At 42.8% G+C, this 24206-nt stretch overlaps 1 pseudogene; it reads left to right on the top strand.

Annotated features, from left to right (window-relative positions):
• LOC135511827 (inactive carboxypeptidase-like protein X2) overlaps window positions 1-24206 on the top strand; it is a 142260-nt pseudogene that overhangs the window by 85213 nt on the left and 32841 nt on the right.

Raw genomic sequence — 24206 nt, 5'->3', positions numbered from 1 at the left:
GTACTGTATTACCATGGTCCATAGATGTATTACCATGGTCCATAGATGGTACTGCATTACCATGGTCCATAGATGGTACTGTATTACCATGGTCCATAGATGGTACTGTATTACCATGGTCCATAGATGTACTGTATTACCATGGTCCATAGATGTATTACCATGGTCCATAGATGTATTACCATGGTCCATAGATGTACTGTATTACCATGGTCCATAGATGGTACTGTATTACCATGGTCCATAGATGGTACTGTATTACCATGGTCCATAGATGGTACTGTATTACCATGGTCCATAGATGGTACTGTATTACCATGGTCCATAGATGTACTGTATTACCATGGTCCATAGATGTACTGTATTACCATGGTCCATAGATGGTACTGTATTACCATGGTCCATAGATGGTACCATGGTCCATAGATGGTACTGTATTACCATGGTCCATAGATGGTACTGTATTACCATGGTCCATAGATGGTACTGTATTACCATGGTCCATAGATGGTACTGTATTACCATGGTCCATAGATGGTACTGTATTACCATGGTCCATAGATGTACTGTATTACCATGGTCCATAGATGTACTGTATTACCATGGTCCATAGATGTACTGTATTACCATGGTCCATAGATGTACTGTATTACCATGGTCCATAGATGTCCATTACCATGGTACATATATGTATTACCATGGTCCATAGATGTATTACCATGGTCCATAGATGGTACTGTATTACCATGGTCCATAGATGGTACTGTATTACCATGGTCCATAGATGTACTGTATTACCATGGTCCATAGATGGTACTGTATTACCATGGTCCATGGTCCATAGATGTATTACCATGGTCCATAGATGGTACTGTATTACCATGGTCCATAGATGGTACTGTATTACCATGGTCCATAGATGGTACTGTATTACCATGGTCCATAGATGTACTGTATTACCATGGTCCATAGATGGTACTGTATTACCATGGTCCATAGACGTATTACCATGGTCCATAGATGGTACTGTATTACCATGGTCCATAGATGGTACTGTATTACCATGGTCCATAGATGGTACTGTATTACCATGGTCCATAGATGGTACTGTATTACCATGGTCCATAGATGGTACTGTATTACCATGGTCCATAGATGTACTGTATTACCATGGTCCATAGATGTACTGTATTACCATGGTCCATAGATGTACTGTATTACCATGGTACATATATGTATTACCATGGTCCATAGATGTATTACCATGGTCCATAGATGGTACTGTATTACCATGGTCCATAGATGGTACTGTATTACCATGGTCCATAGATGTACTGTATTACCATGGTCCATAGATGGTACTGTATTACCATGGTCCATAGATGTATTACCATGGTCCATAGATGGTACTGTATTACCATGGTCCATAGATGGTACTGTATTACCATGGTCCATAGATGGTACTGTATTACCATGGTCCATAGATGGTACTGTATTACCATGGTCCATAGATGGTACTGTATTACCATGGTCTATAGATGGTACTGTATTACCATGGTCCATAGATGGTACTGTATTACCATGGTCCATAGATGGTACTGTATTACCATGGTCCATAGATGGTACTGTATTACCATGATCCATAGATGGTACTGTATTACCGTGGTCCATAGATGGTACTGTATTACCATGGTCCATAGATGTATTAACATGGTCCATAGATGGTACTGCATTACCATGGTCCATAGATGTACTGTATTACCATGGTCCATAGATGGTACTGTATGACCATGGTCCATAGATGTACTGTATTACCATGGTCCATAGATGTAATGTATTACCGTGGTCCATAGATGGTACTGTATTACCATGGTCCATTGATGGTACTGTATTACCATGGTCCATAGATGTATTACCATGGTCCATAGATGGTACTGTATTACCATGGTCCATAGATGTACTGTATTACCATGGTCCATAGATGTACTGTATTACCATGGTCCATAGATGGTACTGTATTACCATGGTCCATAGATGGTACTGTATTACCAATGTCCATAGATGGTACTGTATTACCATGGTCCATAGATGTATTACCGTGGTCCATAGATGGTACTGTATTACCATGGTCCATAGATGGTACTGTATTACCATGGTCCATAGATGTACTGTATTACCATGGTCCATAGATGGTACTGTATTACCATGGTCCATAGATGGTACTGTATTACCAATGTCCATAGATGGTACTGTATTACCATGGTCCATAGATGTATTACCATGGTCCATAGATGGTACTGTATTACCATGGTCCATAGATGGTACTGTATTACCATGGTCCATAGATGTACTGTATTACCATGGTCCATAGATGGTACTGTATTACCATGGTCCATAGATGTATTACCATGGTCCATAGATGGTACTGTATTACCATGGTCCATAGATGGTACTGTATTACCATGGTCCATAGATGGTACTGTATTACCATGGTCCATAGATGGTACTGTATTACCATGGTCCATAGATGGTACTGTATTACCATGGTCTATAGATGGTACTGTATTACCATGGTCCATAGATGGTACTGTATTACCATGGTCCATAGATGGTACTGTATAACCATGGTCCATAGATGGTACTGTATTACCATGATCCATAGATGGTACTGTATTACCGTGGTCCATAGATGGTACTGTATTACCATGGTCCATAGATGTATTAACATGGTCCATAGATGGTACTGCATTACCATGGTCCATAGATGTACTGTATTACCATGGTCCATAGATGGTACTGTATGACCATGGTCCATAGATGTACTGTATTACCATGGTCCATAGATGTACTGTATTACCGTGGTCCATAAATGGTACTGTATTACCATGGTCCATTGATGGTACTGTATTACCATGGTCCATAGATGTATTACCATGGTCCATAGATGGTACTGTATTACCATGGTCCATAGATGTACTGTATTACCATGGTCCATAGATGTACTGTATTACCATGGTCCATAGATGGTACTGTATTACCATGGTCCATAGATGGTACTGTATTACCAATGTCCATAGATGGTACTGTATTACCATGGTCCATAGATGTATTACCGTGGTCCATAGATGGTACTGTATTACCATGGTCCATAGATGGTACTGAATTACCGTGGTCCATAGATGGTACTGTATTACCATGGTCCATAGATGGTACTGTATTACCATGGTCCATAGATGTACTGTATTACCATGGTCCATAGATGGTACTGTATTACCATGGTCCATAGATGGTACTGTATTACCATGGTCCATAGATGTACTGTATTACCATGGTCCATAGATGTATTACCATGGTCCATAGATGGTACTGCATTACCATGGTCCATAGATGGTACTGTATTACCATGGTCCATAGATGGTACTGTATTACCATGGTCCATAGATGTACTGTATTACCATGGTCCATAGATGTATTACCATGGTCCATAGATGTATTACCATGGTCCATAGATGTACTGTATTACCATGGTCCATAGATGGTACTGTATTACCATGGTCCATAGATGGTACTGTATTACCATGGTCCATAGATGGTACTGTATTACCATGGTCCATAGATGGTACTGTATTACCATGGTCCATAGATGTACTGTATTACCGTGGTCCATAGATGTACTGTATTACCATGGTCCATAGATGGTACTGTATTACCATGGTCCATAGACGTATTACCATGGTCCATAGATGGTACTGTATTACCATGGTCCATAGATGGTACTGTATTACCATGGTCCATAGATGGTACTGTATTACCATGGTCCATAGATGGTACTGTATTACCATGGTCCATAGATGGTACTGTATTACCATGGTCCATAGATGTACTGTATTACCATGGTCCATAGATGTACTGTATTACCATGGTCCATAGATGTACTGTATTACCATGGTCCATAGATGGTACTCTATTACCATGGTCCATAGATGGTACTGTATTACCATGGTCCATAGATGGTACTGTATTACCATGATCCATAGATGGTACTGTATTACCGTGGTCCATAGATGGTACTGTATTACCATGGTCCATAGATGTATTAACATGGTCCATAGATGGTACTGCATTACCATGGTCCATAGATGTACTGTATTACCATGGTCCATAGATGGTACTGTATGACCATGGTCCATAGATGTACTGTATTACCATGGTCCATAGATGTACTGTATTACCGTGGTCCATAGATGGTACTGTATTACCATGGTCCATTGATGGTACTGTATTACCATGGTCCATAGATGTATTACCATGGTCCATAGATGGTACTGTATTACCATGGTCCATAGATGTACTGTATTACCATGGTACATATATGTATTACCATGGTCCATAGATGTATTACCATGGTCCATAGATGGTACTGTATTACCATGGTCCATAGATGGTACTGTATTACCATGGTCCATAGATGTACTGTATTACCATGGTCCATAGATGGTACTGTATTACCATGGTCCATAGATGTATTACCATGGTCCATAGATGGTACTGTATTACCATGGTCCATAGATGGTACTGTATTACCATGGTCCATAGATGGTACTGTATTACCATGGTCCATAGATGGTACTGTATTACCATGGTCCATAGATGGTACTGTATTACCATGGTCTATAGATGGTACTGTATTACCATGGTCCATAGATGGTACTGTATTACCATGGTCCATAGATGGTACTGTATTACCATGGTCCATAGATGGTACTGTATTACCATGATCCATAGATGGTACTGTATTACCGTGGTCCATAGATGGTACTGTATTACCATGGTCCATAGATGTATTAACATGGTCCATAGATGGTACTGCATTACCATGGTCCATAGATGTACTGTATTACCATGGTCCATAGATGGTACTGTATGACCATGGTCCATAGATGTATTACCATGGTCCATAGATGTACTGTATTACCATGGTCCATAGATGTACTGTATTACCGTGGTCCATAGATGGTACTGTATTACCATGGTCCATTGATGGTACTGTATTACCATGGTCCATAGATGTATTACCATGGTCCATAGATGGTACTGTATTACCATGGTCCATAGATGTACTGTATTACCATGGTCCATAGATGTACTGTATTACCATGGTCCATAGATGGTACTGTATTACCATGGTCCATAGATGGTACTGTATTACCAATGTCCATAGATGGTACTGTATTACCATGGTCCATAGATGTATTACCGTGGTCCATAGATGGTACTGTATTACCATGGTCCATAGATGGTACTGTATTACCGTGGTCCATAGATGGTACTGTATTACCATGGACCATAGATGGTACTGTATTACCATGGTCCATAGATGTACTGTATTACCATGGTCCATAGATGGTACTGTATTACCATGGTCCATAGATGGTACTGTATTACCATGGTCCATAGATGTACTGTATTACCATGGTCCATAGATGTATTACCATGGTCCATAGATGGTACTGCATTACCATGGTCCATAGATGGTACTGTATTACCATGGTCCATAGATGGTACTGTATTACCATGGTCCATAGATGTACTGTATTACCATGGTCCATAGATGTATTACCATGGTCCATAGATGTATTACCATGGTCCATAGATGGTACTGTATTACCATGGTCCATAGATGGTACTGTATTACCATGGTCCATAGATGTACTGTATTACCATGGTCCATAGATGGTACTGTATTACCATGGTCCATAGATGGTACTGTATTACCATGGTCCATAGATGGTACTGTATTACCATGGTCCATAGATGTATTACCATGGTCCATAGATGTACTGTATTACCATGGTCCATAGATGGTACTGTATTACCATGGTCCATAGATGTATTACCATGGTCCATAGATGGTACTGTATTACCATGGTCCATAGATGGTACTGTATTACCATGGTCCATAGATGGTACTGTATTACCATGGTCCATAGATGGTACTGTATTACCATGGTCCATAGATGTATTACCATGGTCCATAGATGTACTGTATTACCATGGTCCATAGATGGTACTGTATTACCATGGTACATAGATGTATTACCATGGTCCATAGATGTACTGTATTACCATGGTCCATAGATGTATTACCATGGTCCATAGATGGTACTGTATTACCATGGTCCATAGATGGTACTGTATTACCATGGTCGATAGATGTATTACCATGGTCCATAGATGGTACTGTATTACCATGGTCCATAGATGGTACTGTATTACCATGGTCCATAGATGTATTACCATGGTCCATAGATGGTACTGTATTACCATGGTCCATAGATGTACTGTATTTCCATGGTCCATAGATGGTACTGTATTACCATGGTCCATAGATGTTTTACCATGGTCCATAGATGGTACTGTATTACCATGGTCCATAGATGGTACTGTATTACCATGGTCCATAGATGTACTGTATTACCATGGTCCATAGATGTATTACCATGGTCCATAGATGGTACTGTATTACCATGGTCCATAGATGGTACTGTATTACCATGGTCCATAGATGGTACTGTATTACCATGGTCCATAGATGGTACTGTATTACCATGGTCCATAGATGGTACTGTATTACCATGGTCCATAGATGGTACTGGATTACCATGATCCATAGATGGTACTGTATTACCATGGTCCATAGATGGTACTGGATTACCATGATCCATAGATGGTACTGTATTACCATGGTCCATAGATGTATTACCATGGTCCATAGATGGTACTGTATTACCATGGTCCAGAGATGTACTGTATTACCGTGGTCCATAGATGGTACTGTATTACCATGGTCCATAGATGTACTGTATTACCATGGTCCATAGATGGTACTGTATTACCATGGTCCATAGATGGTACTGGATTACCATGGTCCATAGATGGTACTGTATTACCATGGTCCATAGATGTACTGTATTACCATGGTCCATAGATGGTACTGTATTACCATGGTCCATAGATGGTACTGTATTACCATGGTCCATAGATGTATTACCATGGTCCATAGATGGTACTGTATTACCATGGTCCATAGATGGTACTGTATTACCATGGTCCATAGATGGTACTGTATTACCATGGTCCATAGATGGTACTGTATTACCATGGTCCATAGATGGTACCCATGGTCCATAGATGTACTGTATTACCATGGTCCATAGATGGTACTGTATTACCATGGTCCATAGATGTACTGTATTACCATGGTCCATAGATGGTACTGTATTACCATGGTCCATAGATGTATTACCATGGTCCATAGATGTATTACCATGGTCCATAGATGGTACTGTATTACCATGGTCCATAGATGGTACTGTATTACCATGGTCCATAGATGTACTGTATTACCATGGTCCATAGATGGTACTGTATTACCATGGTCCATAGATGTACTGTATTACCATGGTCCATAGATGTACTGTATTACCATGGTCCATAGATGGTACTGTATTACCATGGTCCATAGATGTACTGTATTACCATGGTCCATAGATGTACTGTATTACCATGGTCCATAGATGGTACTGTATTACCATGGTCCATAGATTATACTGTATTACCATGGTCCATAGATGTACTGTATTACCATGGTCCATAGATGTATTACCATGGTCCATAGATGGTACTGTATTACCATGGTCCATAGATGTATTACCATGGTCCATAGATGGTACTGTATTACCATGGTCCATAGATGGTACTGTATTACCATGGTCCATAGATGGTACTGTATTACCATGGTCCATAGATGGTACTGTATTACCGTGGTCCATAGATGGTACTGTATTACCATGGTCCATAGATGTACTGTATTACCATGCTCCATAGATGGTACTGTATTACCATGGTCCATAGATGGTACTGTATTACCATGGTCCATAGATGTACTGTATTACCATGGTCCATAGATGTACTGTATTACCATGGTCCATAGATGTACTGTATTACCATGGTCCATAGATGTACTGTATTACCATGGTCCATAGATGGTACTGTATTACCATGGTCCATAGATGGTACTGTATTACCATGGTCCATAGATGGTACTGTATTACCATGGTCCATAGATGTACTGTATTACCATGGTCCATAGATGGTACTGTATTACCATGGTCCATAGATGTACTGTATTACCATGGTCCATAGATGGTACTGTATTACCATGGTCCATAGATGTACTGTATTACCATGGTCCATAGATGGTACTGTATTACCATGGTCCATAGATGGTACTGTATTACCATGGTCCATAGATGGTACTGTATTACCATGGTCCATAGATGATACTGTATTACCATGGTCCATAGATGTATTACCATGGTCCATAGATGGTACTGTATTACCATGGTCCATAGATGTATTACCATGGTCCATAGATGGTACTGTATTACCATGGTCCATAGATTTATTACCATGGTCCATAGATGGTACTGTATTACCATGGTCCATAGATGTACTACCATGGTCCATAGATGGTACTGTATTACCATGGTCCATAGATGTATTACCATGGTCCATAGATGTATTACCATGGTCCATAGATGGTACTGTATTACCGGGGTCCATAGATGATACTGTATTACCATGGTCCATAGATGTATTACCATGGTCCATAGATGGTACTGTATTACCATGGTCCATAGATTATACTGTATTACCATGGTCCATAGATGGTACTGTATTACCATGGTCCACAGATGGTACTGTATTTCCATGGTCCATAGATGATACTGTATTACCATGGTCCATAGATGATACTGTATTACCATGGTCCATAGATGTATTACCATGGTCCATAGATGGTACTGTATTACCATGGTCCATAGATTATACTGTATTACCATGGTCCATAGATGATACTGTATTACCATGGTCCATAGATGTATTACCATGGTCCATAGATGGTACTGTATTACCATGGTCCATAGATGTACTGTATTACCATGGTCCATAGATGGTACTGTATTACCATGGTCCATAGATGGTACTGTACCTCATGCCAACTACCCATCACTAGTCTCTTATTCACTGTGTTGCTCAACATCTGCTTGTCTCAGTAGATCTTCATTGGTAACAAGGAGAAAGAGATCCCTGTGTTGAACATGTTTCCTGTTGCTGCCGTGGCTCGTTACATCAGGGTCAACCCTGTTCCTGGTTCAACCGTGGTCATCTGTATGAGATGGAGATCCTGGGATGTCCCATGCCAGGTAACTGCTGTGTGTGTACTGTTTGATTCTGCCAGGTAACTGCTGTGTGTGTACTGTGTGATTCTACTAGGTAACTGCTGTGTGTATACTGTGTGATTCTACTAGGTAACTGCTGTGTGTACTGTGTGATTCTGCCAGGTAACTGCTGTGTGTGTACTGTGTGATTCTGCTAGGTAACTGCTGTGTGTGTACTGTTTGATTCTGCCAGGTAACTGCTGTGTGTGTACTGTTTGATTCTGCCAGGTAACTGCTGTGTGTGTACTGTGTGATTCTACTAGGTAACTGCTGTGTGTGTACTGTGTGATTCTGCCAGGTAACTGCTGTGTGTACTGTGATTCTACTAGGTAACTGCTGTGTGTGTACTGTGATTCTACTAGGTAACTGCTGTTTGTGTACTGTGTGATTCTACTAGGTAACTGCTGTGTGTGTACTGTGTGATTCTACTGGGTAACTGCTGTGTGTACTGTGTGATTCTACTAGGTAACTGCTGTGTGTACTGTGTGATTCTACTAGGTAACTGCTGTGTGTATACTGTGTGATTCTACTAGGTAACTGCTGTGTGTGTACTGTGTGATTCTACTGGGTAACTGCTGTGTGTACTGTGTGATTCTACTAGGTAACTGCTGTGTGTACTGTGTGATTCTACTAGGTAACTGCTGTGTGTACTGTGTGATTCTACTAGGTAATTGCTGTGTGTGTACTGTGTGATTCTACTAGGTAACTGCTGTGTGTGTACTGTGTGATTCTACTAGGTAACTGCTGTGTGTACTGTGTGATTCTACTAGGTAACTGCTGTGTGTACTGTGTGATTCTACTAGGTAACTGCTGTGTGTACTGTGTGATTCTACTAGGTAACTGCTGTGTGTACTGTGTGATTCTACTAGGTAACTGCTGTGTGTACTGTGTGATTCTACTAGTTAACTGCTGTGTGTATACTGTGTGATTCTACTTGGTAACTGCTGTGTATACTGTGTGATTCTACTAGGTAACTGCTGTCTGTACTGTGTGATTCTACTAGGTAACTGCTGTGTGTGTACTGTGTGATTCTACTAGGTAACTGCTGTGTGTACTGTGTGATTCTACTAGGTAACTGCTGTGTGTGTACTGTGTGATTCTACTAGGTAACTGCTGTGTGTACTGTGTGATTCTACTAGGTAACTGCTGTGTGTGTACTGTGTGATTCTACTAGGTAACTGCTGTGTGTACTGTGTGATTCTGCCAGGTAACTGCTGTGTGTACTGTGTGATTCTACTAGGTAACTGCTGTGTGTGTACTGTGTGATTCTACTAGGTAACTGCTGTGTGTACTGTGTGATTCTACTAGGTAACTGCTGTGTGTACTGTGTGATTCTACTAGTTAACTGCTGTGTGTATACTGTGTGATTCTACTTGGTAACTGCTGTGTATACTGTGTGATTCTACTAGGTAACTGCTGTCTGTACTGTGTGATTCTACTAGGTAACTGCTGTGTGTGTACTGTGTGATTCTACTAGGTAACTGCTGTGTGTACTGTGTGATTCTACTAGGTAACTGCTGTGTGTATACTGTGTGATTCTACTAGGTAACTGCTGTGTGTGTACTGTTTGATTCTACTAGGTAACTGCTTTGTGTGTACTGTGTGATTCTACTAGGTAACTGCTGTGTGTACTGTGTGATTCTGCCAGGTAACTGCTGTGTGTACTGTGTGATTCTACTAGGTAACTGCTGTGTGTGTACTGTGTGATTCTACTAGGTAACTGCTGTGTGTACTGTGTGATTCTACTAGGTAACTGCTGTGTGTACTGTGTGATTCTACTAGGTAATTGCTGTGTGTGTACTGTGTGATTCTACTAGGTAACTGCTGTGTGTGTACTGTGTGATTCTACTAGGTAACTGCTGTGTGTACTGTGTGATTCTACTAGGTAACTGCTGTGTGTACTGTGTGATTCTACTAGGTAACTGCTGTGTGTACTGTGTGATTCTACTAGGTAACTGCTGTGTGTACTGTGTGATTCTACTAGGTAACTGCTGTGTGTACTGTGTGATTCTACTAGTTAACTGCTGTGTGTATACTGTGTGATTCTACTTGGTAACTGCTGTGTATACTGTGTGATTCTACTAGGTAACTGCTGTCTGTACTGTGTGATTCTACTAGGTAACTGCTGTGTGTGTACTGTGTGATTCTACTAGGTAACTGCTGTGTGTACTGTGTGATTCTACTGGGTAACTGCTGTGTGTGTACTGTGTGATTCTACTAGGTAACTGCTGTGTGTGTACTGTGTGATTCTACTAGGTAACTGCTGTGTGTACTGTGTGATTCTACTAGGTAACTGCTGTGTGTGTACTGTGTGATTCTACTAGGTAACTGCTGTGTGTGTACTGTGTGATTCTACTAGGTAACTGCTGTGTGTACTGTGTGATTCTACTAGGTAACTGCTGTGTGTACTGTGTGATTCTACTAGGTAACTGCTGTGTGTGTACTGTGTGATTCTACTAGGTAACTGCTGTGTGTGTACTGTGTGATTCTACTAGGTAACTGCTGTGTGTACTGTGTGATTCTACTAGGTAACTGCTGTGTGTACTGTGTGATTCTACTAGGTAACTGCTGTGTGTACTGTGTGATTCTACTAGGTAACTGCTGTGTGTACTGTGTGATTCTACTAGGTAACTGCTGTGTGTACTGTGTGATTCTACTAGTTAACTGCTGTGTGTATACTGTGTGATTCTACTTGGTAACTGCTGTGTATACTGTGTGATTCTACTAGGTAACTGCTGTCTGTACTGTGTGATTCTACTAGGTAACTGCTGTGTGTGTACTGTGTGATTCTACTAGGTAACTGCTGTGTGTACTGTGTGATTCTACTAGGTAACTGCTGTGTGTGTACTGTGTGATTCTACTAGGTAACTGCTGTGTGTACTGTGTGATTCTACTAGGTAACTGCTGTGTGTGTACTGTGTGATTCTACTAGGTAACTGCTGTGTGTACTGTGTGATTCTGCCAGGTAACTGCTGTGTGTACTGTGTGATTCTACTAGGTAACTGCTGTGTGTGTACTGTGTGATTCTACTAGGTAACTGCTGTGTGTACTGTGTGATTCTACTAGGTAACTGCTGTGTGTACTGTGTGATTCTACTAGTTAACTGCTGTGTGTATACTGTGTGATTCTACTTGGTAACTGCTGTGTATACTGTGTGATTCTACTAGGTAACTGCTGTCTGTACTGTGTGATTCTACTAGGTAACTGCTGTGTGTACTGTGTGATTCTACTAGGTAACTGCTGTGTGTACTGTGTGATTCTACTAGGTAACTGCTGTGTGTATACTGTGTGATTCTACTAGGTAACTGCTGTGTGTGTACTGTTTGATTCTACTAGGTAACTGCTGTGTGTGTACTGTGTGATTCTACTAGGTAACTGCTGTGTGTACTGTGTGATTCTGCCAGGTAACTGCTGTGTGTACTGTGTGATTCTACTAGGTAACTGCTGTGTGTGTACTGTGTGATTCTACTAGGTAACTGCTGTGTGTACTGTGTGATTCTACTAGTTAACTGCTGTGTGTGTACTGTGATTCTACTGGGTAACTGCTGTGTGTACTGTGTGATTCTACTAGGTAACTGCTGTGTGTACTGTGTGATTCTACTAGGTAACTGCTATGTCTGTACTGTGTGATTCTACTAGGTAACTGCTGTCTGTACTGTGTGATTCTGCTAGGTAACTGCTGTGTGTGTACTGTGTGATTCTACTAGGTAACTGCTGTGTGTACTGTGTGATTCTACTAGGTAACTGCTATGTGTGTACTACTAGGTAACTGCTGTGTGTATACTCTACTAGGTAACTGCTGTCTGTACTGTGTGATTCTACTAGGTAACTGCTGTCTGTACTGTGTGATTCTACTAGGTAACTGCTGTGTGTACTGTGTGATTCTACTAGGTAACTGCTGTGTGTATACTGTGTGATTCTGCTAGGTAACTGCTGTGTGTGTACTGTGTGATTCTACTAGTTAACTGCTGTGTGTACTGTGTGATTCTACTAGGTAACTGCTGTGTGTACTGTGTGATTCTACTAGGTAACTGCTGTCTGTACTGTGTGATTCTGCTAGGTAACTGCTGTGTGTACTGTGTGATTCTACTAGGTAACTGCTGTCTGTACTGTGTGATTCTGCTAGGTAACTGCTGTGTCTGTACTGTGTGATTCTACTAGGTAACTGCTGTCTGTACTGTGTGATTCTACTAGGTAACTGCTGTGTGTATACTGTGTGATTCTACTAGGTAACTGCTGTGTGTGTACTGTGTGATTCTACTAGGTAACTGCTGTGTGTACTGTGTGATTCTACTAGGTAACTGCTGTCTGTACTGTGTGATTCTACTAGGTAACTGCTGTGTGTACTGTGTGATTCTACTAGGTAACTGCTGTGTGTACTGTGTGATTCTACTAGGTAACTGCTGTGTGTGTACTGTGTGATTCTACTAGGTAACTGCTGTGTCTGTACTGTGTGATTCTACTAGGTAACTGCTGTGTGTACTGTGTGATTCTACTAGGTAACTGCTGTGTGTGTACTGTGTGATTCTACTAGGTAACTGCTGTGTGTATACTGTGTGATTCTACTAGGTAACTGCTGTGTGTACTGTGTGATTCTACTAGGTAACTGCTGTGTGTGTACTGTGTGATTCTACTAGGTAACTGCTGTCTGTACTGTGTGATTCTACTAGGTAACTGCTGTGTGTACTGTGTGATTCTACTAGGTAACTGCTGTGTGTGCTGTGTGATTCTACTAGGTAACTGCTATGTGTGTACTGTGTGATTCTACTAGGTAACTGCTATGTGTGTACTGTGTGATTCTACTAGGTAACTGCTATGTGTGTACTGTGTGATTCTACTAGGTAACTGCTGTCTGTACTGTGTGATTCTACTAGGTAACTGCTGTGTGTGCTGTGTGATTCTACTAGGTAACTGCTGTGTGTGTACTGTGTGATTCTACTAGGTAACTGCTGTGTGTACTGTGTGATTCTACTAGGTAACTGCTGTGTGTACTGTGTGATTCTGTGCCGTTAGGTTCCTGTGTGTGGCCCTCCTGTTAGCTTGCAATCCCCCACAGGACCACTGACTGCATGTTGTTCGTATGTAGCACCTCTCTCTGTAAATCCAAGACTGTGTCATGCGTTTAAAATCCCAGGAGGCCGGATGTTTCTGAGGCGCGCCTTGCACCGACGATCATGTTACGCTCAAAGTCGCTTCGGTCACTCGTTTTGCCCGTTCTAACATTTAATCAAACACTAGCTGAATGCAATGATGACTGCCTACCTGATTCATATAGCATGCCGATGCCACATGACTCACTCTCTGTAGGAGAGAACCATTTTGGTGAATAGTGTTGGTGTACCTAATAAACTGACCAGTGGCCCTCTGTGTATTAAGGTGAATGGCAGTAGCAGACAAGGGGGTGGTGTACCTAATAAACTGTCCAGTTACCCTCTGTGTATTAAGGTGAATGGCAGTAGTAGACAGGGGTGGTGTACCTAATAAACCTCAGTGTATGAATGGCAGTAGTAGACAGGGGGTGGTGTACCTAATAAACTGACCAGTGGCCCTCTGTGTATTAAGGTGAATGGCAGTAGTAGACAGGGGGTGGTGTACCTAATAAACTGACCAGTGGCCCTCTGTGTATTAAGGTGAATGGCAGTAGCAGACAAGGGGGTGGTGTACCTAATAAACTGTCCAGTTACCCTCTGTGTATTAAGGTGAATGGCAGTAGTAGACAGGGGTGGTGTACCTAATAAACCTCAATGTATGAATGGCAGTAGCAGACAGGGGGTGGTGTACCTAATAAACTGGCCAGTGGCCCTCTGTGTATTAAGGTGAATGGCAGTAGCAGACAGGGGGTGGTGTACCTAATAAACTGGCCAGTGGCCCTCTGTGTATTAAGGTGAATGGCAGTAGTAGACAGGGGGTGGTGTACCTAATAAACTGACCAGTGGCCCTCTGTGTATTAAGGTGAATGGCAGTAGCAGACAAGGGGGTGGTGTACCTAATAAACTGTCCAGTTACCCTCTGTGTATTAAGGTGAATGGCAGTAGTAGACAAGGGGTGGTGTACCTAATAAACCTCAGTGTATGAATGCCAGTAGCAGACAGGGGGTGGTGTACCTAATAAACTGGCCAGTGGCTTCAGGGGGGTGGTGTATGGTTAGCATGTAGACCTACAAGACGCTGCATTTCCACAAGTCGATAAGACCATGAACAATACAGGGGGAAGATATACAATAAGACCATGAACAATACAGGGGGAAGATATACAATAAGACCATGAACAATACAGGGGGAAGATATACAATAAGACCATGAACAATACAGGGGGAAGATATACAATAAGACCATGAACAATACAGGGGGAAGATATACAATAAGACCATGAACAATACAGGGGGAAGATATACAATAAGACCATGAACAATACAGGGGGAAGATATACAATAAGACCATGAACAGTACAGGGGGAAGATATACAATAAGACCATGAACAATACAGGGGGAAGATATAGAATAAGACCATGAACAGTACAGGGGGAAGATATAGAATAAGACCATGAACAGTACAGGGGGAAGATATAGAATAAGACCATGAACAGTACAGGGGGAAGATATAGAATAAGACCATGAACAGTACAGGGGGAAGATATAGAATAAGACCATGAACAGTACAGGGGGAAGATATACAATAAGACCATGAACAGTACAGGGGGAAGATATAGAATAAGACCATGAACAGTACAGGGGGAAGATATAGAATAAGACCATGAACAGTACAGGGGAAGATATACAATAAGACCATGAACAGTACAGGGGGAAGATATACAATAAGACCATGAACAATACAGGGGGAAGATATACAATAAGACCATGAACAATACAGGGGAAGATATACAATAAGACCATGAACAGTACAGGGGGAAGATATACAATAAGACCATGAACAATACAGGGGAAGATATACAATAAGACCATGAACAGTACAGGGGAAGATATACAATAAGACCATGAACAATACAGGGGGAAGATATACAATAAGACCATGAACAGTACAGGGGGAAGATATTCAATAAGACCATGAACAGTACAGGGGGAAGATATACAATAAGACCATGAACAGTACAGGGGGAAGATATACAATAAGACCATGAACAATACAGGGGGAAGATATACAATAAGACCATGAACAGTACAGGGGGAAGATATACAATAAGACCATGAACAATACAGGGGGAAGATATACAATAAGACCATGAACAATACAGGGGGAAGATATACAATAAGACCATGAACAGTACAGGGGGAAGATATACAATAAGACCATGAACAGTACAGGGGGAAGACAGTCATTAAAACTTTTCAACCACTCCACAACGTTCTTGTTAACAAACTATAGTTTTGGCAAGTTCGTGAGGACATCTACTTTGTGCATGACACAAGTCATTTTTCCAACAATTGTTTACAGACAGATTATTTCACTTATAATTCACTGTATCACAATTCCAGTGGGTCAGAAGTTTACATACACTAAATTGTGCCTTTAAACAGCTTGGAAAATTCCAGAAAATGTTGTCATGGCTTTAGAAGCTTCTGATAGGCTAATTGACATAATTTCAGTCAATTGGAGGTGTACCTGTGGATGTATTTCAAAGTTGTGGCAAAATGGCTTAAGGACAACAAAGTCAAGGTATTGGAGTGGCCATCACAAAGCCCAGACCTCAATCCTATAGAACATTTGTGTGCAGAACTGAAAAAGTGTGTGTGAGCAAGGAGGCCTACAAACCTGACTCAGTTACACCAGCTCTGTCAGGAGGAATGGACCAAAATTCACCCAACTTATTGTGGGAAACTTATGGAAGACTACCAGAAACGATTGACCCAAGATAAACAATTTAAAGGCAATGCTACCAAATACTAATTTATATACCCTAAAGCCTAAGATAGTAAAGCTAAAACACTTGAGAGCTCTCAACAAGTTTTACAAACATTTTTTTTTTTTACTTTGGGGGCGCCCCCGAAAACAATATTAAAAAGATAGGTCCTTTTCCGTGGTCTGAACAGTGTAGGTAGCTAGCAATGCTCAGTCTACTTTGCGTCACGTAATGTACTTCCAGAACCAGGACATAAGCATTGCCACACAACAAACTAAACCCAGTCTTTACAGGGGAGTATAAATCAAATCAAATCAAGTCCAATTTTATTTGTCACATACACATGGTTAGCAGATGTTAATGCGAGTGTAGCGAAATGCTTGTGCTTCTAGTTCCGACAATGCAGTAATAACCAACAAGTAATCTAACTAACAATTCCACAACTACTACCTTATACACACAAGTGTAAAGGGATAAAGAATATGTACATAAGGATATATGAATGAGTGATGGTACAGAGCAGCATAGGGAGCATACAGTAGATGGTATCGAGTACAGTATATACATATGAGATGAGTATGTAAACGAAGTGGCATAGTTAAAGTGGCTAGTGATACATGTATTACATAAGGATGCAGTCGATGATATAGAGTACAGTATATACGTATGCATATGAGATGAATAATGTAGGGTAAGTAACATTATATAAGGTAGCATTGTTTAAAGTGGCTAGTGATATATTTAGATCATTTCCCATCAATTCCCATTCTTAAAGTGGCTGGAGTTGAGTCAGTGTCAGTGTGTTGGCAGCAGCCACTCAATGTTAGTGGTGGCTGTTTAACAGTCTGATGGCCTTGAGATAGAAGCTGTTTTTCAGTCTCTCGGTCCCAGCTTTGATGCACCTGTACTGACCTCGCCTTCTGGATGATAGCGGGGTGAACAGGCAGTGGCTCGGATGGTGGTTGTCCTTGATGATCTTTATGGCCTTCCTGTAACATCGGGTGGTGTAGGTGTCCTGGAGGGCAGGTAGTTTCCCCCTGGTGATGCACAACACAACAAACTAAACCCAGTCTTTACAGGGGAATGTACCACAGGAGGCTGGTGAGGGGAGGACGGCTCATAATAATGTCTGGACCGGAGCCAATGGAACGGCATCAAACACAGGGAAACCATGGAAACCAGTGGAGGCTGCTGAGGGGAGGACGGCTCATAATAATGTCTGGACCGGAGCCAATGGAACGGCATCAAACACAGGGAAACCATGGAAACCAGTGGAGGCTGGTGAGGGGAGGAGAGCTCATAATAATGTCTGGACCGGAGCCAATGGAATGGCATCTGACAGGTGGAAACCATGGAAACCAGTGGAGGCTGCTGGGGGAAGGACGGCTCATAATAATGTCTGGAACGGAGCCAATGGAACGGCATCAAACACAGGGAAACCATGGAAACCAGTGGAGGCTGCTGAGGGAGGGACGGCTCATAATAATGTCTGGACCGGAGCCAATGGAACGGCATCAAACACAGGGAAACCATGGAAACCAGTGGAGGCTGGTGAGGGGAGGAGAGCTCATAATAATGTCTGGACCGGAACCAATGGAATGGCATCTGACAGGTGGAAACCATGGAAACCAGTGGAGGCTGCTGGGGGAAGGACGGCTCATAATAATGTCTGGAACGGAGCCAATGGAACGGCATCAAACACAGGGAAACCATGGAAACCAGTGGAGGCTGCTGAGGGAGGGACGGCTCATAATAATGTCTGGACCGGAGCCAATGGAACGGCATCAAACACAGGGAAACCATGTTTTTTTTTAATGTATTTGATACCATTCCACTAATTCCACTCCAGTCATTTCCACATGCCTGTCCTCCCCAATTCAGGCGACACCAACCTCCATTTTGTGGCATCGTGACTGTAACCCATTGATCAATGTCAGACCTATCTAGCTCTTCAGTTGAGACTGTTGTCGATATAGTGATTTGTTCAATGACTTGATATGGGATGTGTTTGTTGTCAGACTCACAGAACTATTACCACAGACGGAACGAGATCACAACCACAGACAACCTGGACTTCAGACATCACAGCTACAAAGAGATGAGGCATGTAAGTAGAGGAATGCTGGGCAGATACTACACTACACCACAGAGTAATGCTGGGCAGAAACTATGCTACACCACAGAGTAATGCTGGGCAGATACTACACTACACCACAGAGGAATGCTGGGCAGATACTACACTACACCACAGAGTAATGCTGGGCAGATACTACACTACACCACAGAGTAATGCTGGGCAGATACTACACTACACCACAGAGGAATGCTGGGCAGATACTACACTACACCACAGAGGAATGCTGGGCAGATACTACACCACACCATAGAGTAATGCTGGGCAGACACTACACCACAGAGTAATGCTGGGCAGATACTACACTACACCACAGAGTAATGCTGGGCAGACACTACACCACAGAGTAATGCTGGGCAGACACTACACCACAGAGTAATGCTGGGCAGACACTACACTACACCACAGAGTAATGCTGGGCAGATACTACACTACACCACAGAGGAATGCTGGGCAGATACTACACCACACCACAGAGGAATGCTGGGCAGATACTACACTACACCACAGAGTAATGCTGGGCAGATACTACACTACACCACAGAGTAATGCTGGGCAGATACTACACCACAGAGTAATGCTGGGCAGATACTACACTACACCACAGAGTAATGCTGGGCAGATACTACACCACAGAGTAATGCTGGGCAGATACTACACTACACCACAGAGTAATCCTGGGGAGACACTACACTACACCACAGAGTAATGCTGGGAAGACACTACACGACACCACAGAGTAATGCTGGGCAGACAGTACACCACAGAGTAATGCTGGGAAGACATTACACGACAACACAGAGTAATGCTGGGCAGACACTACACGACAACACAGAGTAATGCTGGGCAGACACTACACTACACCACAGAGTAATGCTGAGCAGACACTACACGACACCACAGAGTAATGCTGAGCAGACACTACACCACAGAGTAATGCTGGGCAGATACTACACTACACCACAGAGTAATGCTGGGCAGACACTACACCACAGAGTAATGCTGGGCAGACACTACACCACAGAGTAATGCTGGGCAGACACTACACCACAGAGTAATGCTGGGCAGACACTACACCACAGAGGAATGCTGGGCAGATACCACACCACAGAGGAATGCTGGGCAGATACTACACTACACCACAGAGGAATGCTGGGCAGATACTACACTACACCACAGAGTAATGCTGAGCAGATACTACACTACACCACAGAGGAATGCTGGGCAGATACTACACCACACCACAGAGTAATGCTGGGCAGATACTACGCTACACCACAGAGTAATGCTGGGCAGATACTACACTACACCACAGAGTAATGCTGGGCAGATACTACACTACACCACAGAGGAATGCTGGGCAGATACTACACTACACCACAGAGGAATGCTGGGCAGATACTACACCACACCACAGAGTAATGCTGGGCAGACACTACACCACAGAGTAATGCTGGGCAGATACTACACTACACCACAGAGTAATGCTGGGCAGACACTACACCACAGAGTAATGCTGGGCAGACACTACACAACAGAGTAATGCTGGGCAGATACTACACTACACCACAGAGTAATGCTGGGCAGATACTACACTACACCACAGAGGAATGCTGGGCAGATTCTACACCACACCACAGAGGAATGCTGGGCAGATACTACACTACACCACAGAGGAATGCTGGGCAGATACTACACCACACCACAGAGTAATGCTGGGCAGATACTACGCTACACCACAGAGTAATGCTGGGCAGACACTACACTACATCACAGAGTAATGCTGGGCAGATACTACACTACACCACAGAGTAATCCTGGGGAGACACTACACTACATCACAGAGGAATGCTGGGCAGATACTACACCACACCACAGAGGAATGCTGGGCAGATACTACACCACACCACAGAGGAATGCTGGGCAGATACTACACTACACCACAGAGGAATGCTGGGCAGATACTACACCACACCACAGAGGAATGCTGGGCAGATACTACACCACAGAGTAATGCTGGGCAGATACTACACTACACCACAGAGGAATGCTGGGCAGATACTACACCACAGAGTAATGCTGGGCAGATACTGCACTACACCACAGAGGAATGCTGGGCAGATACTACACTACACCACAGAGGAATGCTGGGCAGACACTACACTACACCACAGAGGAATGCTGGGCAGATACTACACTACACCACAGAGTAATGCTGGGCAGATACTACACTACACCACAGAGTAATGCTGTGCAGATACTACACCACAGAGTAATGCTGGGAAGATACTACACTACACCACAGAGTAATCCTGGGGAGACACTACACTACACCACAGAGTAATGCTGGGCAGACACTACACCACAGAGTAATGCTGGGAAGATACTACACTACACCACAGAGTAATGCTGAGCAGACAGTACACCACAGAGTAATGCTGGGAAGACACTACACGACACCACAGAGTAATGCTGGGCAGACAGTACACCACAGAGTAATGCTGGGAAGACACTACACGACAACACAGAGTAATGCTGGGCAGACACTACACGACAACACATAGTAATGCTGGGCAGACACTACACTACACCACAGAGTAATGCTGAGCAGACACTACACCACAGAGTAATGCTGGGCAGATACTACACTACACCACAGAGTAATGCTGGGCAGATATTACACTACACCACAGAGTAATGCTGGGCAGACACTACACTACACCACAGAGGAATGCTGGGCAGACACTACACTACACCACAGAGTAATGCTGGGCAGATATTACACTACACCACAGAGTAATGCTGGGCAGATACTACACTACACCACAGAGTAATGCTGGGCAGATACTAGACTACACCACAGAGTAATGCTGGGCAGACACTACACTACACCACAGAGTAATGCTGGGCAGATATTACACTACACCACAGAGTAATGCTGGGCAGATACTACACTACACCACAGAGTAATGCTGGGCAGATACTACACTACACCACAGAGTAATGCTGGGCAGATACTACACTACACCACAGAGTAATGCTGGGCAGATATTACACTACACCACAGAGTAATGCTGGGCAGATACTACACTACACCACAGAGTAATGCTGGGCAGACACTACACTACACCACAGAGTAATGCTGGGCAGATATTACACTACACCACAGAGTAATGCTGGGCAGATACTACACTACACCACAGAGTAATGCTGGGCAGATACTACACGACACCACAGAGTAATGCTGGGCAGATACTACACTACACCACAGAGTAATGCTGGGCAGATACTACACTACACCACAGAGTAATGCTGGGCAGATACTACACTACACCACAGAGTAATGCTGGGCAGATACTACACTACATCACAGAGTAATGCTGGGCAGACACTGTAAGCGAAATGGAGGAACCCAGGCTTTGCTCTGGAGAGAGCCAATTTAAACCAATAAACATTTAAATGGTACCAATGTCCTTTATTAGAATGTTGTTATGAAAATGAAACATTTGGTAATACGTTATATGATAAAAATATATTACATTATCACAGTGGAGTGATGCTGTTGTAGCTCATGGGGGATGTGTGGAATTAACTCCTCAGCCTTTAGTGTCCCCCTTATAGAGCCGGCGAATAGTTAGCCTTTCGCTTGGGGTGAGAAGCTTCAGGGAGGGCAGTCACGTTTGCTAGCAAGGCAGAGTTGGCCCCAGGTATGGGCAGAATCGGGAGGAAAGTGGTAGCCTGCTAAGTAAGCAGCGAGACATCATATCTGAAATCAATTTCGCCACGTGGAAGGCCTACTGAAAGTTCTGGGACTCTTGTTCTCTACTGGCTCTACAGCCGATGAAGGTGGTTAATTAATGAGGTGTTCTCTACAGCTCATGAAGGTGGTTAATTAATGAGGTGTTCTCTACAGCTGATGAGGGTGGTTAATTAATGAGGTGTTCTCTACAGCTGATGAAGGTGGTTAATTAATGAGGTGTTCTCTACAGCTGATGAGGGTGGTTAATTAATGAGGTGTTCTCTACAGCTGATGAGGGTGGTTAATTAATGCTGATGAGGGTGGTTAATTAATGAGGTGTTCTCTACAGCTGACGAAGGTGGTTAATTAATGAGGTGTTCTCTACAGCTGATGAAGGTGGTTAATTAATGAGGTGTTCTCTACAGCTGATGAGGGTGGTTAATTAATGAGGTGTTCTCTAGAGCTGATGAAGGTGGTTAATTAATGAGGTGTTCTCTACTGGCTCTACAGCTGATGAAGGTGGTTAATTAATGAGGTGTTCTCTACAGCTGATGAAGGTGATTAATGAGGTGTTCTCTACAGCTGATGAAGGTGGTTAATTAATGAGGTGTTCTCTACAGCTGATGAAGGTGGTTAATGAGGTGTTCTCTACAGCTGATGAAGGTGGTTAATGAGGTGTTCTCTACAGCTGATAAAGGGGGTTAATGAGGTTTTTTCTACAGCTGATGAAGGGGGTTAATGAGGTGTTCTCTACTGGCTCTACAGCTGATGAAGGTGATTAATGAGGTGTTCTCTACTGGCTCTACAGCTGATGAAGGGGGTTAATGAGGTGTTCTCTACAGCTGATGAAGGGGGTTAATGAGGTGTTCTCTACTGGCTCTACAGCCGACGAAGGGGGTTAATGAGGTGTTCTCTACAGCTGATGAAGGGGGTTAATGAGGTGTTCTCTACTGGCTCTACAGCCGACGAAGGGGGTTAATGAGGTGTTCTCTACTGGCTCTACAGCTGATGAAGGGGGTTAATGAGGTGTTCTCTACAGCTGATGAAGGGGGTTAATGAGGTGTTCTCTACTGGCTCTACAGCCGATGAAGGGGGTTAATGAGGTGTTCTCTACTGGATCTACAGCTGATGAAGGTGGTTAATGAGGTGTTCTCTACTGGCTCTACAGCCGATGAAGGGGGTTAATGAGGTGTT

This window comes from Oncorhynchus masou, chromosome 24, assembly GCF_036934945.1.
Source record: "Oncorhynchus masou masou isolate Uvic2021 chromosome 24, UVic_Omas_1.1, whole genome shotgun sequence".
In the NCBI taxonomy this organism is placed as follows: domain Eukaryota; kingdom Metazoa; phylum Chordata; class Actinopteri; order Salmoniformes; family Salmonidae; genus Oncorhynchus; species Oncorhynchus masou.
Note: the sequence above shows the minus strand (reverse complement) of the source record. Positions and strands in the feature narration are given on the sequence as shown.